This window comes from Pinus tabuliformis, chromosome J (genome assembly GCF_031772625.1).
Source record: "Pinus tabuliformis cultivar Carrire ecotype Pingquan chromosome J, CPIR1, whole genome shotgun sequence".
NCBI lineage: Eukaryota > Viridiplantae > Streptophyta > Pinopsida > Pinales > Pinaceae > Pinus > Pinus tabuliformis.
The window spans coordinates 1,232,280,007-1,232,297,372 of record NC_142295.1 but is presented as its reverse complement, the minus strand read 5'-3'; the positions used below and the strand labels follow the sequence as shown (position 1 = coordinate 1,232,297,372).

General features: G+C 33.8%; 1 long non-coding RNA gene across 1 annotated transcript; it reads right to left on the bottom strand.

Annotated features, from left to right (window-relative positions):
• Nucleotides 1–3,791: 3,791 nt before the first annotated feature.
• On the bottom strand, nucleotides 3,792–8,174 carry LOC149231595 (uncharacterized). The gene is made up of 3 exons (XR_016247457.1): nucleotides 8,110–8,174; nucleotides 4,446–4,626; nucleotides 3,792–4,262 (listed from the first exon to the last, which is right to left on the bottom strand). It is a non-coding gene; the product is annotated as an uncharacterized LOC149231595 (long non-coding RNA).
• Nucleotides 8,175–17,366: the final 9,192 nt, after the last annotated feature.

The following is a 17,366-nucleotide window of genomic DNA, read 5'->3' as shown; positions in this document are numbered from 1 at the left end:
TTCTATCATTCATTCCTGCATAATGCCTTGAACCATCATTGGTCTCAGGAATGTATTTGAGAGTCCAATATTTGATGCATTGTTTTATTTGAGAGAATCAAACTCTTCTCTAGCTCTTGCTTGTTATTCCAGATAAAGCAGCCTTCAACAGGATGAATCATTTACTTTAGCATCCAACATGAATTGTTTATAGGTATTGATTGGCCAACTTTATTTCCTCCACAATATAATTCTGCAAAGTAAAATCTTCTCCCTTGAAGTATCTGTCTAGAATATCCTGTGTTCCAGCTGCATACATTATCTGAAGTAGAGATTTTATGAACAATTAGTCATAAAACTCTCAAGAATATCTCTGTACTTTTTATGATTCCTATTTTCTGCTTCCAAAGATGACAAAAATGATGAATTAATGATAGCATTAAAGCTTTGTGCAATGGACCATGATGCAATATAATTGAATTTTTGAATTATTTATGAGGTACGTTTGTCAATCAAAGAAATTGCTAGAAACAAAGGGGTGAAATTGGATGAAATCAGACACCTGGCCATCTATTGTAGTCCCAGAGATATGGGGAGTCATAGCATGGTTTGGCATGGAGCACCATGGATGATCTTTTGGAGCAGGTTGAGCAAAACAAGAGTTAGCAATGTACCTATTTCCATCACTGCAATTGGTAGTTAGCAATGTGGCTATTTCCATCACTGCAATTGGCAAGCTAAGTTGTTATAACAAACAAGAACATAGTTTAGAAATTTAAAACATAGAAGAACGATTCATTGTCTTTTAATTGCCTCCAAGAATGACAAAAAGACTGGCAAAGAGAAAAATACAGTTACATTGTTTTATTAGCAACATATCATCATGCTCTTTTTGAATCCGAGATAAATGTTTGATGATGGGACTTGTATGTCCATTATTGACATTGGGAAGTAAGAATTACATGGTGTTCTACCTCCTTTCATTTGCAGTTTTGCACGAACTTCTTCAAGGGTTCCTTGACTATCACACCACCCCTCCTGAAACATGAGCATACAACTTATTGCCCAAAAAGATAGGTGGGGCATTGATCATACAACATGTTCAACAAACCATGTACTTCAAAACTGCCCAAAAAACACAGAAATAAGGTATCTTCTGGCAATGCTTGGATTCTTAAATATTGAGATTTTTAAGTTGCTGTTTGGCAAGAAGGAGGCATATTCTGATGAGAATAGATTTGTTGATTCTGAATAAATACGATGGCAGTTCTACACTTTACAACAATATTTCTCCTTAAATATTACATATGTTATTCTCACCATACCTTAGGAGATCCACACAAAGATATCTTCATGCTTATACTTGCTCCACAAGGGGGAAAGCTCTTCAATCCCCCAAGAGGGCGAGTGATTACTCAACTAATGCCATGAAAATTTATTTTCACCAATAATTATTAACAATAACGTGCATAGTACAGCAAAATACATTTTTCCTCCTGCAAAGTGTAGAGACTTGAATCTTATAAATATGTAACTATTACCAAAACAAGAATAAGGGGAAGACAAATGATAATAGAATCTGAAGACTAATATATCTCCTTTCAGGAAAATATCTAGTTATTAGAGGCATACCTCATATGACATGTCAATAGTGCCTTGGTTACTATATTCAATGCCCCCCGAGTATGGAGGATGATCTGCCAATGATAATGAAAGGGCTGAAACATGCAATGATTAAATTGGTCATAGTTTTACTTAATAAGTTGGTATTCAATTGAAGGAAAAAAACTTTAAGAAATGCATCAGTTAATGAACGCTAACTGGATGGAAAAGGTAAATCATGAGAATCCATTATTCTATGAAACTTGCTTACAACAATTCAACCCCAGGGAAGCAGCTTACATAATGCCATTTCAAGGTCAAAATCATCACAGTTTTCATTTCTCGGCTGATTTGAATGGAAAAGATCATGAGAAAGAGTCGATCCCTATTCAGACTTATTTTTATCAAAAGTTAATATTGGCATAGAGTTCACTATTTTGGCAGGAGCCACACATTTTACATTTTCCACCTGAACAAGAGACTGTAAAAATCCCAACAATAGACCCCAATATCAGTAAGATTAAAATTTAATCTCAAATTGGAAACAAAAAGCCTGCTGAACTCCCTGAACCTTGCTACCACAAGTGTACACTCACTACATCTAGTCTCTTAAAAATACACATTCCAATGAAAGCATAAATCATTTCATTATGTTCGTTCATCTGCTGATGGTGCCAATATTTAATGTATATGCTTCTGTATGCAGAAATATTCTCGGTTTTGAACATATATCGCCCAGGTTTGATGGCCTAATTTATTTCCCCATTCAACAAATTTCCAAACTACGCAAACTAGCTATCAAACAGAATCAGATACACAAGTCTAATGGCAACTCTGGCATGTATGTAAAAGACAAAGGAACAGACGCTAATCATGTCTGTACAAGACTTCACTTATAGTAAAGGTTGGGCATAGAAAGAGGTGAACCTTGTATCTGCTCAAAATCCATGACATCTGGACAGAACACATTATTAACATTAAAAGGATTATTTTGAAGTATATCATATCAAATACAGAATATAATCTATGTCCCTCAACAACAATTACCTAGTATGGATCACCGTGATTGAACCTGACATCAGACCTGGCATCTTTTCAATTCAAGAATCAACGCTAAGGTTCTCAGAATTAAAAACCCAATGAAGCCAAATCCACTTAACGTTATAAAGTCATGCACAAAATTTTCTAACCTTGTGGCTATCCACTTAGGCATGTGGACTTCCTTTCTTATGTACTGGAATTGGAGAAAGAATTAAATACGCGTAATGCACACCAAGCCCTCATAACGAAGCCTTCCACTCTCACATTCAAAAAATGTATGAAACACATTGAAGAAAATAAGACACATGGATCTTCTGTCCAACGGATACAGAATCAGCTAATAGAATATAGCACGTGCCTAACACAAAATGGACCTACCTATACCTCTGTCAGAAACCCTTGAACATGACAAAGCTGACATGAATGTTTGGACATCCCCTGTAGAAGCAATGATGCATCAAACCTTTTGTTAGTTCTTTAGAAAGAAGTTTGTTTACTGTCGTTGCTCCCCTGAGGACTTAGGACACGCACTACTAAGGAACATAATTTGTTGCCATTTGAAAGGAATATTGATTTTGATTTTGAGCTAGCAAAGCTCATGGCTCAAGCCTCATATGCAATTCCATGCTTATTAGGGAACCCATATTCTCACCGTACCTTAGGAGGTCCACACAAAGATATCTCCCAATGAAGCCAAATCCACTTAAAGTTGTAAAGTCATGCACAAATTTTTCTAACCTTGTGGCTATCCATTTAGGCATGTGGACTTCCTTTCTTATGTACTGAAATTGGAAAAATAATTAAATATGCGTAATGCACACCAAGCCCTCCTAACGAAGCCTTCCACTCTCACATTCGAAAAATTTATGAAACACATTGAAGCGAATAAGACACATGGATCTTCTATCCAACGGATACAGAATCAGCTAATAGAATATAGCACGTGCCTAACACAAAATGGACCTACCTATACCTCTGTCCGGAAACTCTTGAACATGACAAAGCTGACAGGAATGTTTGGACATCCCCTGTAGAAGCACTCATGCATCAAACCTTTTAATAGTTCTTTAGAAAGAAGTTCGTTTGCTGCCCTTGCTCCCCTGAGGACTTAGGACACACACTACTAAGGAACAAAATTTGTTTCCATTTGAAAGGAATTTTTATTTTGATTTTGAGCTAGCAAAGCTCATGGCTCAAGCCTCATATGCAATTCCATGCTTATTAGGCAACCCATATTCTCACCGTACCTTAGGAGGTCCACACAAAGATATCTTCATGCTTATACTTGTTCCACAAGGGGGAAAGCTCTTCAATCCCCTAAGAGGGTGAGTGATTACTCCACTAATTCCATGAAAATTTATTTTCACCAATAATTATTAACAATAACGTGCATAGTACAACATAATACATTTTTCCTCCTGCAAAGTGCAGAGACTTGAATCTTAGAAATATGTAAATATTACCAAAACAAGAATAAGGGGAATACAAATGATAACAAAATCTGAAGACTAATATATCTCCTTTCAGGCAAATATCTAGTTATTAGAGGCATACCTCATATGACATGTCAATAGTGCCTTGGTTACTATATTCAATGCCCCCTGAGTATGGAGGAGGATCTGCCAATGATAATGAAAGGGCTGAAACATGCAATGATTAAATTGATCATAGTTCTACTTAATAAGTTGGTATTCAATAAAAGAAAACAAACTTTAAGAAATGTGTCAGTTAATGAATGCTAACTGGATAGAAAAGTTAAATTATGAGAATCCATTATTCTATAAACTTGCTTGCAAAAATTCAACACCAGTGAAGTAGCTTACGTAATGCCATTTCAAGGTCAAAATCATCACAGTTTTCATTTCTCGGCTGATTTGAATGGAAAAGATCATGAGAAAGAGTCGATCCCTGTTCAGACCTATTTCCATCAAAAGTTAATATTGGCATAGAGTTCACTATTGTGGCAGGAGCCACACATTTTACATTTTCCAGCAGAACAAGAGACTGTAAAAATCCCAACAATAGACCCCAATATCAGTAAGATTAAAATTTAATCTCAAATTGGAAACAGAAATCCTGTTGAACTCCCTGAACCTTGCTACCACAAGTGTACACTCACTCCAGCTAGTCTCTTAAAAATACACATTCCAATGAAAGCATAAATCATTTCATTATGTTGGTTCATCTGCTGATGGTGCCAATATTTAATGTATATGCTTTTGTATGCAGAAATATTCTCAGTTTTGAACATATATCGCCCAGGTTTGATGGCCTGATTTATTTCCCCATTCAACAAATTTCCAAACTACGCAAACTAGCTATCAAATAGAATCAGATACACAAGTCTAATGGCAACTCTGGCATGTATGTAAAAGACCAAGGAATAGACACTAATCATGTGTGTACAAGACTTCACTTATAGTAAAGGTTGGGCATAGAAAGAGGTGAACCTTGTATTTGCTCAAAATCCATGACATCTGGACAGAACACATTATTAATATTAAAAGGATTATTTTGAAGTATTTCATATCAAATACAAAATATAATCTATGTCCCTCAACAACAATTACCTAATATGGATCACCGTGATTGAACCTGACATTAGACCTGGCATCTTTTCAATTCAAGAATCAACGCTAAGGTTCTCAGAATTAAAAACCCAATGAAGCCAAATCCACTTAACTTTATAAAGTCATGCACAAATTTTTCTAACCTTATGGCTATCCACTTAGGCATGTGGACTTCCTTTCTTATGTACTGGAATTGGAGAAAGAATTAAATACGCGTAATGCACACCAAGCCCTCATAACGAAGCCTTCCACTCTCAATTCAAAAAATGTATGAAACACATTGAAGCGAATAAGACACATGGATATTCTATCCAACGGATACAGAATCAGCTAATAGAATATAGCACGTGCCTAACACAAAATGGACCTACCTATATCTCTGTCAGGAAAGTCTTGAACATGACAAAGCTGACAGGAATGTTTGGACATCCCTTGTAGAAGCACTAATGCATCAAACCTTTTGTTAGTTGTTTAGAAAGAAGTTCGTTTTCTGCCCTTGCTCCCCTAAGGACTTAGGACACACACTACTAAGGAACAGAATTTGTCGCCATTTGAAAGGGATTTTGATTTTGAGCTAGGAAAGCTCATGGCTCAAGCCTAATATGCAATTCCATGCTTATTAGGCAACCCATATTCTCACCGTACCTTAGGAGGTCCACACAAAGATATCTTCATGCTTATACGTTTTCCACAAGGGAGAAAGCTCTTCAATCCCCTAAGAGGGCGAGTGATTACTCCACTAATGCCATGAAATTTTATTTTCACCAATAATTATTAACAATAACGTGCATAGTAAAACATAATACATTTTTCCTCCTGCAAAGTGCAGAGACTTGAATCTTAGAAATATGTAAATATTACCAAAACAAGAATAAGGGGAAGACAAATGATAACATAATATGAAGACTAATATATCTCCTTTCAGGCAAATATCTAGTTATTAGAGGCATACCTCATATGACATGTCAATAGTGCCTTGGTTACTATATTCAATACCCCCGAGTATGGAGGAGGATCTGCCAATGATAATGAAAGGGCTGAAACATGCAATGATTAAATTGGTCATAATTCTACTTAATAAGTTGGCATTCAATAAAAGAAAAAAAGCTTTGAGAAATGCGTCAGTTAATGAATGCTAACTGGATGGAAAAGTTAAATCATGAGAATCCATAATTTAATGAAACTTGCTTGCAAAAATTCAACTCGAGGGGAGCAGCTTACATAATGCCATTTCAAGGTCAAAATCATCACAGTTTTCATTTCTCGGCTGATTTGAATGGAAAAGATAATGAGAAAGAGTCGATCCTTGTTCAGACTTATTTCCATCAAAAGTTAATATTGGCATAGAGTTCAATATTGTGGCAGGAGCCACACATTTTACATTTCCCAGACTGTAAAAATCCAAACAACGGACCCCAATATCAGTAAGATTAAAATTTAATCTCAAATTGGAAAGAAAAAGCCTGCTGAACTCCCTAAACCTTACTACCACAAGTGTACACTCACTCCAGCTAGTCTCTTAAAAATACACATTCCAATGAAAGCATAAATCATTTCATTATGTTCGTTCATCTGCTGATGGTGCCAATATTTAATGTATATCCTTCTGTATGCATAAATATTCTCGGTTTTAAACATATATTGCCCAAGTTTGATGGCCTGATTTATTTCCCCATTCAAAAAATTTCCAAACTACGCAAACTAGCTATCAAACAGAATCAGATACACAAGTCTAATGGCAACTCTGGCATGTATGTAAAAGACCAAGGAACAGACGCTAATCATGTATGTACAAGACTTCACTTATAGTAAAGGTTGGGCATAGAAAGAGGTGAACCTTGTATCTGCTTAAAATCCATTTCATCTGGACAGAACACCTTATTAATATTAAAAGGATTATTTTGAAGTATTTCATATCAAATACAGAATATAAATTATGTCCCTCAACAAGCATTACCTAGTATGGATCACCATGATTGAACCTGACATCAGACCTGGCATCTTTTCAATTCAAGAATCAACGGTAAGGTTCTCAGAATTAAAAACCAAATGAATCCAAATCCACTTAACTTTATAAAGTCATGCACGAATTTTTCTAACCTTGTGGCTATCCACTTAGGCATGTGGACTTCCTTTCTTATGTACTGGAATTGGAAAAATAATTAAATACGCGTAATGCACACCAAGCCCTCATAACGAAGCCTTCCACTCTCACATTTGAAAGATGTATGAAACGCATTGAAGCGAATAAGACACATGGATCTTCTATCCAACGGATACAGAATCAGCTAATAGAATATAGCATGCGCCTAACACAAAATGGACCTACCTATACCTCTGTCAGGAAACTCTTGAACATGACAAAGCTGACAGGAATGTTTCGACATCCCCTGTAGAAGCAGTGATGCATCAAACCTTTTCTTAGTTCTTTAGAAAGAAGTTCATTTGCTGCCCTTTCTCCCTTGAGGACTTAGGACACACACTACTAAAGGAACAGAATTTGTTGCCATTTGAAAGGAATTTTGATTTTGATTTTGAGCTAGAAAAGCTCATGTCTCAAGCCTCATATGCAATTCCATGCTTATTAGGCAACCCATAATCTCACCATACCTTAGGAGGTCCACACAAAGATATCTTCATGCTTATACTTGTTCCACAAGGGGGAAAGCTCTTCGATCCCCTAAGAGGGCAAGTGATTACTCTACTAATGCCATGAAGATTTATTTTCACCAATAATTATTAACAATAACGTGCATAGTACAACATAATACATTTTTCCTCCTGCAAAGTGGAGAGACTTGAATCTTAGAAATATGTAAATATTACCAAAACAAGAATAAGGGGAATACAAATGATAACAAAATCTGAAGACTAATATATCTCCTTTCAGGCAAATATCTAGTTATTAGAGGCATACCTCATATGACATGTCAACAGTGCCTTGGTTACTATATTCAATGCCCCCGAGTATGGAGTAGGATCTGGCAATGATAATGAAAGGGCTAAAACATGCAATGATTAAATTGGTCATAGTTCTACTTATAAGTTGGTATTCAATAAAAGGAAACAAACTTTATGAAATGCGTCAGTTAATGAATCCTAACTGGATGGAAAAGTTAAATCATGAGAATCCATTATTCTATGAAACTTGCTTCAACAATTCAACCCCAGGGAAGCAGCTTACATAATGCCATTTCAAGGTCAAAATCATCACAGTTTTCATTTCTCGGCTGATTTGAATGGAAAAGATCATGAGAAAGAGCGTGGAAGCTGGCAAGAATTTCAAACAGCTACTCTCCTAGCAAATGAGGCCGAGAAGAAATTCGCAATAAGGTTCATATTGCTGTCTGATATCATGCTCTTTTGCTTCTGCTATAGATTTGTTTTTCCCCTTAAACACAGTTCTCCAGTAAGTGGCTTCCTCAAACACTCAAATGCAATCCTGCTGACCATGTCTCCAATCACCAGTTCAAACCAAACTTTAGCTCCTCACAGCCACCAACCAAGAAGCTAATCAACAGTTGAGCACTATGGCTTTTGAGCTCAAAATTTTACTCTCCACTCCTAAATAGCATCTGACAAGTTCAACTGGAAGTTGAAATCTTAATCTCTGCAGCTAAGTTGAACTTTTGTTCAAACATACAGAAGAATGCCCATGAAATGCTGGTCACTGTAGCTCAAACCATTCACAGCAGAGTTTTCAATATTCATCCACTAGTAGTGACAGGATAGAACTCTGAAACTTAGCATTGATAAAAGGGTTTTCGGGACTCTCCATACGAACATGAAGAAATCTCTCCACTCTTGGTAGATGATTTGTCAGATCTCAACATAGGTGGCATCAATTTGCAAGCATGCAGAGAAGAATCTGAATTGGCTGTGCTCTTCACTTCAACATTATATGAAGAAACTTTCTTCTGCAATTGAAGCTCATCATATGAGGGTCTTATCTTTGGAGCACTGGACGAGCATATTTTAGCCTTGGAGGACTCTGTAGAGTTCATGTAATTAGGCCCTCCCACACTCTCATCTGATGTATGCAGAGTATTTCCAGATTTTGGAGTACATGATACCCTTGAGATTGTTGTGCTCTCATCAGATTGGATATCAGAGCTAGGGTTTGAAGATGATCTACCAGTAGGATGACTGGAAACCGCTGAAGGTGGTTTTGCAGCAACACGAACCCTAATATTGCATGAAAAATTTAATTTAAGAAAGAAACATGAAAAGATCATGAGAAAGAGCATGGAAGCTGGCAGGAATGTCAAACAACGACTCTCCTAGCAGATGAGGCCGAGAAGAAATTCGCAATAAAGCTCATATTGGTGTCTGATAGAGGTTGCTGAACCCTATGCATCTGATTAATAGCCTAAATGCTTTTCATATTGGTGTCTGATAGAGGTCGCTGAACCCTATGTATCTGATTAATAGCCTAAATGCTTCTGGTCACAAGAACTTTTTGGTCTGAGATGTCTCAGGGCAAAACTACCAACAATCCTCCTCCTGGCCCTCCACATCCTCCTGGCACTCCTCCTCCTGCACAAAAATCCACCTTGCACGGCCCTCTTCATCCTCCTGGCCATCCAAAAAGCTCGTGCAGCAAAGCCATTTGCCCTCGGCCCTCGTCTGCAGCGAATGAGCTATCTGTGTGCGCACGACGGACCGGGTGGGTAGACGGACGGGCTCGGCTGCGTTAAATTAATTTTTTAACTAATAACTGTTTTTTAATGTTTTCTTTGGACGGTAGATAATTGTTGAATCGTCTAACAATAGATCTGATGGTTAAGATTAGGACAGAAAGGTATTTAGGGGAGTTCATTTCAAAAGGAAACACCTTACAGCATAAAAATGCCTTACGGCGTAAATATATAATTTAATCATAATTTTATTATTATTAATAATATTAAATTACTACTATTATATGATAATGATTACAAAAGAATTTTTCCCATATTACCTATAAATTTTCAAAATTTTAAGAAATTAATTTGTTTTTTCTATCATCCTAATTAAGAACAAGTTATCCTCTAATGAGGAATAATCATATCAAATGGACAACATTAATAAATATTTTTATTAAAGAAGTTAATAATATTAATAAATTATCATTAAAATATAGTGAAATAATTTTTATTTATATATATATATATATATATATATTTTTTAATATTTATAAATTATTGTTAAAATATATTATTTTAATTTTGGATTACTCCTAATACTTAGTTTTCAACAGAATATATTCTATTCAATAAGTCAAATTATATAATATAAATTAACTATTAGCATATAAATTGATACTATTAGATTATTATTTTATAATATTGAAATTTGATAATTAATTTTCACATAACAACTATTTTTTAACTAAATTTTGAATTATTAAACAAATAATCCTTTACAGCTATTTCTTAGAATAATATTTTACCAATGGCTACTTTTCAACCACTAACTCTCAGCGATGATGCACCCATGCTATTTATTCTTTTAGATTGATTGATTTCTCACCTTACCTTGAAGATAAACCATATTAGTTGGTTCATCAACCAAATCTTAATAATATGATTAATCTTAAAAACTTATATTTACTATATGAATGACAAAAATCTTAAATCTAACAAGTTTCAAAACCTTAAAAAATTGATTTGATTTTTAATATTAAAATTTATAACTTCATGGTATCTTTAGCCTTACTGATTTGTTTATCTATATTTTCTAAAAGGTATGGAACGCTTCCATAACTTTTGAAGATCTAATATAAATTTGCTTTCATAATTTTTAAGATCTAACATGAATTATATTTCAATTTTATTTTTTAATAAATATTTTCAAAAGTAAAGCCATATAAAATTATTATGAATCTGGTTCGAAATCTAATGGTAAGAAATTTGTCGACGGAGATGTTAATTTTTTTCGAGGAGACCAACCAAATTCACATGATATTTTTTTTTTTGTTGTCTATTGATAATTATCGTTCTTATATCTCGTGTGGATCATTCTTAGCAATTCATTTTGAATTAAAACAACACATCCTCAGAACAATTAAGAAAAAAAAAAACATAAAACATATCACACAGATAACTTTGCAGTTTAACAAAATTCCATACTGAATATCATCCTGGGCTTTTATGGATCATATCGTAAAAGACATGAAATTTATTTGATCTATTTCAAATTAAGGGCTCAAAGCTGTTCTCATTGTGGTGGACTTAGGGCATTCCATTAATCTGTTAATGATTCCAAACAGGACGCAAGCCAATAAGAATGGGTAGCATATGATGCAGAGCATCGACCGTAACTCAAGAGGAGGCATATGATGCTTCCGGAAGAAGAGGCGTGGCAGCCAAGGAGTACACGAATTTTTATTAATTTTGAATCTAAATTTTAATATTAAGAAGCCTCCAGAAGGCGGTTAGCTGGCAAGAGAAAGGCCTCAGGCCCTGAGCGGTCACATATGTAATCTCTATTTTTGTCTCGAATATACATATATATATATATCGCGTGTATGCTCGAATTTTGTTCTTTCTGGGTTTGCTTGCGAGCTGTGTTTTATTCGTCGTAGGCATGGTGTTTAATATCGTGTCCAAATCGTGTGAGCTAAATGTGTTCTCAGGAAGAGAGGGGGCCGCGAAGCTTCATAGGTTGTTGCATGTGTGGAGGAACCTGTTGGTTGTTGTGGTAGGGAACCAATTTGACTAGCGCTCGGATCAAGTCAAATCAACCAGCGTAAATCAGGACCAACTGCGAGGAAAAAATGAAAACCCGACGCCGAGATCAACGCCGGCGCGTTCGGAATTACGTTTTGGTTTGACGTGAGATTCATCGCTGCAAAAACAAGAGGTTTCGTGGGCCATAACCCATAGACTCTCGGATTCTGGGGTTAAATTTGACGGGTGACCCTACCCGTCAAGTAAGGAATTTTTTTATGACGTATTTATTTTTAAACTGCTCATCATATTACTTTTAAAATTTATTTGTACAAGTTTCATCTAATTTCAAATTATATTCATAATTGTTCAAATTTTCAGTTTTTTGTTGTACCATTTGGCTAAGTCTCATTGCTACACTTTGTTTTGAGATCTGTTGATCAAATTTTTCTGCAAATTTTGCAGATTGTTCAAATGTTCCGAGTCTTTTTTTGTTTAAAATGGAAATAGTGATAAAATAGATGGGAAGTATATATAGAAACAACAAAATATAATATTATGAAGTGAAAAAATATATATTCATAATTACTTTCACACAAAAATAATCAATGTTAATATTGTTGCAACAAATTTGACAAAAATATGTGATTGATTGGAAACTGAGGCAGAAAAAAGAAGGAAAAATTTAGACACATTTCCATTATGCCTTCAAAGAGTTTTTTGTATTACTGTTTCAAAAGTTCCAAAATCAGATTACTGAAAATTAAAGGCAACATATAGGCCCTTTTAAGTTTTGCACCAACTTTATTTTGTTTTCAATTCTTTCTATATTCCTTTTTTTTCACTAAAATGTTGCTAAGAATATAATTGAAATTTTTAATTTTGTTTCATTTTGAAGATTGATATTGGAGACATTGTACAGATAGTTTAGAGTCTTGAAGTCCTGTTCTAACACAGAAAATCATAACTGCAAAATCTTTGGTAACTCTGTATGATTTTCAATAAGTGAGAATTTAAAAAATAAATCTGCACTGTTCTAACACAGAAAATCATAACTGCAAAATCTTTGGTAACTCTGTATGATTTTCAATAAGTGAGAATTAAAAAAAAAAATTGTAATGAACAGAACATTTTAGAAAAATTAATTTGTTAGTAATTTTTAAGGATAGTAACCAATTTTTTTGGAAAAGAAGAAAAAATAGCTTTTGTTTGTAAATTTGAAGAATAGAACATCTTTTTTTCCAAAAGGGCAAAAATTAGCAGAAAGGTGAACAACGTTTAAATTTTTCTCGTTTTTGATGGTAAATTAAAAAAAAATATTAGCTAATCTTTATGAAAAAATGGAAAAAAATGACCAAAATGGTGAATATAACCTATTAAACAAACTTTGGGGAAAAATTGGAAAAAAATAGCTAAACCGTAAATATTGGTTCTTAAATTGTTAGCTGGCTATATCAAAAGTCAGTAAAACAATCAGATACTAAATTAGAAGAATATTAGCCATTTTTTCAAGAGAAGTGAATATGACCGCCAAATTTTTTCATGGCTTGAAAGATCAAAAGCTGAGGGCAGATGTTCTGAAAAGCGAAACAGGATTTCAGCAGCTCACGGACTCTGGACGCATAATCTATTTTAAGCTTTAGCTTTCAAGTTGTAAGTATTAGATGGAATGGAAGATGCCAAAGGCACCCTACATTGAACAGTCTTCATCACTACTGTGCCACTTACCTTCTTTAAACTATGAATGTAACTCTAGATGTGGCGTGGCCCACACATCAACCTAAACAAATGGCAATATCTCCGAATATGTATGTCTATATTTGAATATAATAAAAATATACAGCTTTTTTTCGTGCTGACAAAAAAAAACTATGAATGTAACTCAACTTTGTCTGCCGAGTCCATTAATTCCATCAAACTTATCATATCTTTTAGATTTTAACCAGAATCAGAACATATATAGGTCATTGTGACTTTGGACGCTGGCGTCCTCAGGCAACCAATTGGCTCACGGACTTTTCCTTTTGTCATGTTTTTCATACTTTTCCTTTTATCATGAAATGGGCAGTACTGGTTTACTAGTAGAAAATGTTTTGCATAGTCTTCAAGTTTAATTCTGTAATATAAATTGAAATTTTCCGTCCACAAATCAGTCTAGGTTTAAAATAATGTTTACCACTTCATATCAATTTATGTGTTTTACTTGTGCACGCATAAAAGATGGACTCAAACTACCAGTAACGTCCAGAACTTTCTCAGATAAAAACAAACAACATCCCAACAACTCCAACCAATGGAGGCATTTCTGTTTTGAAAATCAGAGGAAGTATCTAGTCATACTCCAACGATTGAGTAATTAGATTGTAAATTATAACAAACCCTCCAACCAATGGAGGCATTTCTGTTTTGAAAATCAGAGGAAGTATCTAGTCATACTCCAACGATTGAGTAATTAGATTGTAAATTATAACAAACCTAGCTTCTAGTTTAAGGCGGCTGTAGATTTGAAGATTTGAAGTTGAATCTTTGCAACATGCAATCCACACGGCAAACGAAAAAGGAGTAAATGAATGTTTCTAGTCATATTGTATGAATAGGACGTAAATGTCTGTCATATGGTGGTCACTTCTACAATGGCAACGGTTTGTTATTATACCCAGAATTCTATAGAAAGAGCCGTAGCAAACTTACAATACATAGCCAAGTATACACAACAACATCCGAATGTATGTTTAATGAATATACAACCAAGTTGAAGTGTGTATATATATAAATAAATTGGGTGTAGTTGATTATGGTTTGGGATCTAACCTGATAGCTTTTTGTATAATGAGATCATCACGATTCAGAGGGATTGAAGAAGGCATTTATCCAGTGTCATCCTCCTGCTACTCTGATTGAAACCCACGATTGTGGATATGATGGTTTGATATCCCTCGCAAATGTCTATTTGACCAATTTACACCAATTCTCTGCACAAACTCTGTTAAGTTCAAAGTTCCAACATGTTTTTCTTATGCCCTGCGCCTGAGTCCTCACCAAAGTCACCCACTTGCAAAAATTACCATAAATTAAGTAGCTGCAGTGGGTAGCTGTGAATTAATTACGGTTAGTACCATAGCGTAGCTGTGAATTAATTACGGTTAGTACCATAGCATTTATGATTTTACCTGTTGAAAATTAGGAACTGATATAATATTAGTGATATTTATAAATATGACTTAGAAACATAATTACCGTGCATTTACGGTTTTACTTGTTGAAAATTAGAAATTGATATAATATTAGTGATATTTATAAATATGACTCAGCCAGGTGGATTATACCTATTATTAATTACCGTTTATTATTAAATTAAACGTTAAAAATGTTGATAAATCCTCCATTCAACGCAACTTGCAAGGTTCATATATATATATATATATAATTAAAAAAAAAAGGTAATTTTTGAACATGCTCGTTAATATGACGTATTTAAAAATTAATAGCAAGTTACACATGACATGGAGATTTGAAACTTGAACGTATTTTACGTGTAAATAAGCTAAATACAGGTATACGGGCGTCAAATTTAACCCCTGCTCAGATTAAAGCCACCAGAGATGGAAATACGAACCCCTGGAATCGGCAATCATCAACATAGACTGTACAGACAATAAATTTAATGAGTTAAAACTCAGCTTCGTGATGTTATTTATTTACTTCTGTTTGCATGTGAATGCAAACAAAATCAAAGTACAGAGCCTTAAATGTTTGGATTTGTATTGAGTTTTTTATTTTTGTATTTACTTTTTATGGAAAGAAAAAAAAACAAATTGTTTTAACGTTCACGAACTTAAAGATAGTGATAGTTTATGGGATAGATTGATTTGAAGTCATTTTTTTGTGAAGCTTCAAAATAAATGCGTCTAGCTTTTTGACAAACCCCTGGCTAAATAAATTATCCCAAGAGCTAGCTGCCATCATATCTGCATAACTTTCCATGTTGTCTCTGAAGGCATTACATTCAAAATGAGTTTTTTTTCTTCTTTCACTTTTTTGGAAGAACAAAAAACGCATACTCTTCCCTCCCACACTTCCTTTGGTCTTTTCCAACACCATGTTTCACAACAAAGTTGATGAGAATTAGTCCTTAACTAAACAATAAGAATTTTAACTCTCCAAGAGATGTTGACATCTATGTATGCTTTTGGTTGATAACTATGAATGGGATTAAACACTTCAATATAGTAATTTTTCTTCCTTCCTAGCTCCTTATCCCAAGTACACTTGTGGAACTTTCCCATAACAAAAGCTTTTCTCTTTGTTGTTTATGGGACATCAGTTGAAGTTACTAAACCATTTTTTATTTTGCTGCACAATCTATCATTAAAGACAACCTTAGGCCATTTACCATTTTCCATTTTCTCAATTTTTTTTAAATACCTTAAGATTCGCTAGGAGTAGTCCTTGTTTCACTTAACAAGATATCATAAGGAATTGCACATTTAATCTTAAATTTGTTTGTAACCAAACGCTTCTAAATTTTCTCAATTTGTCTCCACTGCATGTCGGATGTCCTGTTGTCCCATAGTTCAAAACCATAGAGAACCATGGGAATCACTAGAAGCCCAAAAAGAGTTTGAGTGGTTTTCCATTGCCATAATTTTGCCTCTCTACACCTATTTTGAAAAGTGTAAAGAAGATTTTGGAATTTCGTATTTTTATATTTACCTTTTATATTGAGAGGATTTTAGAATTTCATAGACACGGAAAGAAGATGACAGGATTTAATTTTTTTAATTATTAATACTAATACTAATTCATGTTTAAGATTTAAGTTAAAAAAAATAAAAAATTATGGTGTAAGTTTTTTTTCTTTTTGTTTTGAAATTTTAGGATATAATTCTGGTTGAGATTGTGATTTTTTGTTATTTAAAATAGTTTTTGGAATGCATAAATGGATTTAACATCCTTAAAAACACCTAAGTATGTGAACTTTGCAAATTAAATAGCTTAAATTTATGGTTCTTAAAACACTCTATTGTATTTGGCCCCTGAAAAAGTGTCATTTTGTTTATTAGTTAGACTATGCTTAGAAAGTAGGATTAACTTTCAATATTAAATGGATAAGTTTGGCTATTTTGAAAATAAGATACTAAATTTTAAGTCTATAGACTTATCCATATTGAAAAAAAATCCCAGATTTTAGATTTATTATTATTATAAATATTAAGTGCATGTTCAATATTTAAAGATTTATTATTATTACCAATATTAAGTGCATGTTTAGTATTTAATAAAAAGGAAACTTCATCATCACCATTCAATGAAAAGTTGCAATTAAATTTATTAAATTATTTGTGATTTTTTTCATTATTAAAAGATTTTTTTAGTTATATAACGCATTTATAATTTTAAAATTTGAATTCTTGCCAATTTTATTCTCACAATTGACCCATTTAACTTATATAGTTAAAATAATTGATAAACTAAAAAAACTAAAAACTAAATGTTAAATTATTTAAAAAATAATAAATTTTTTATA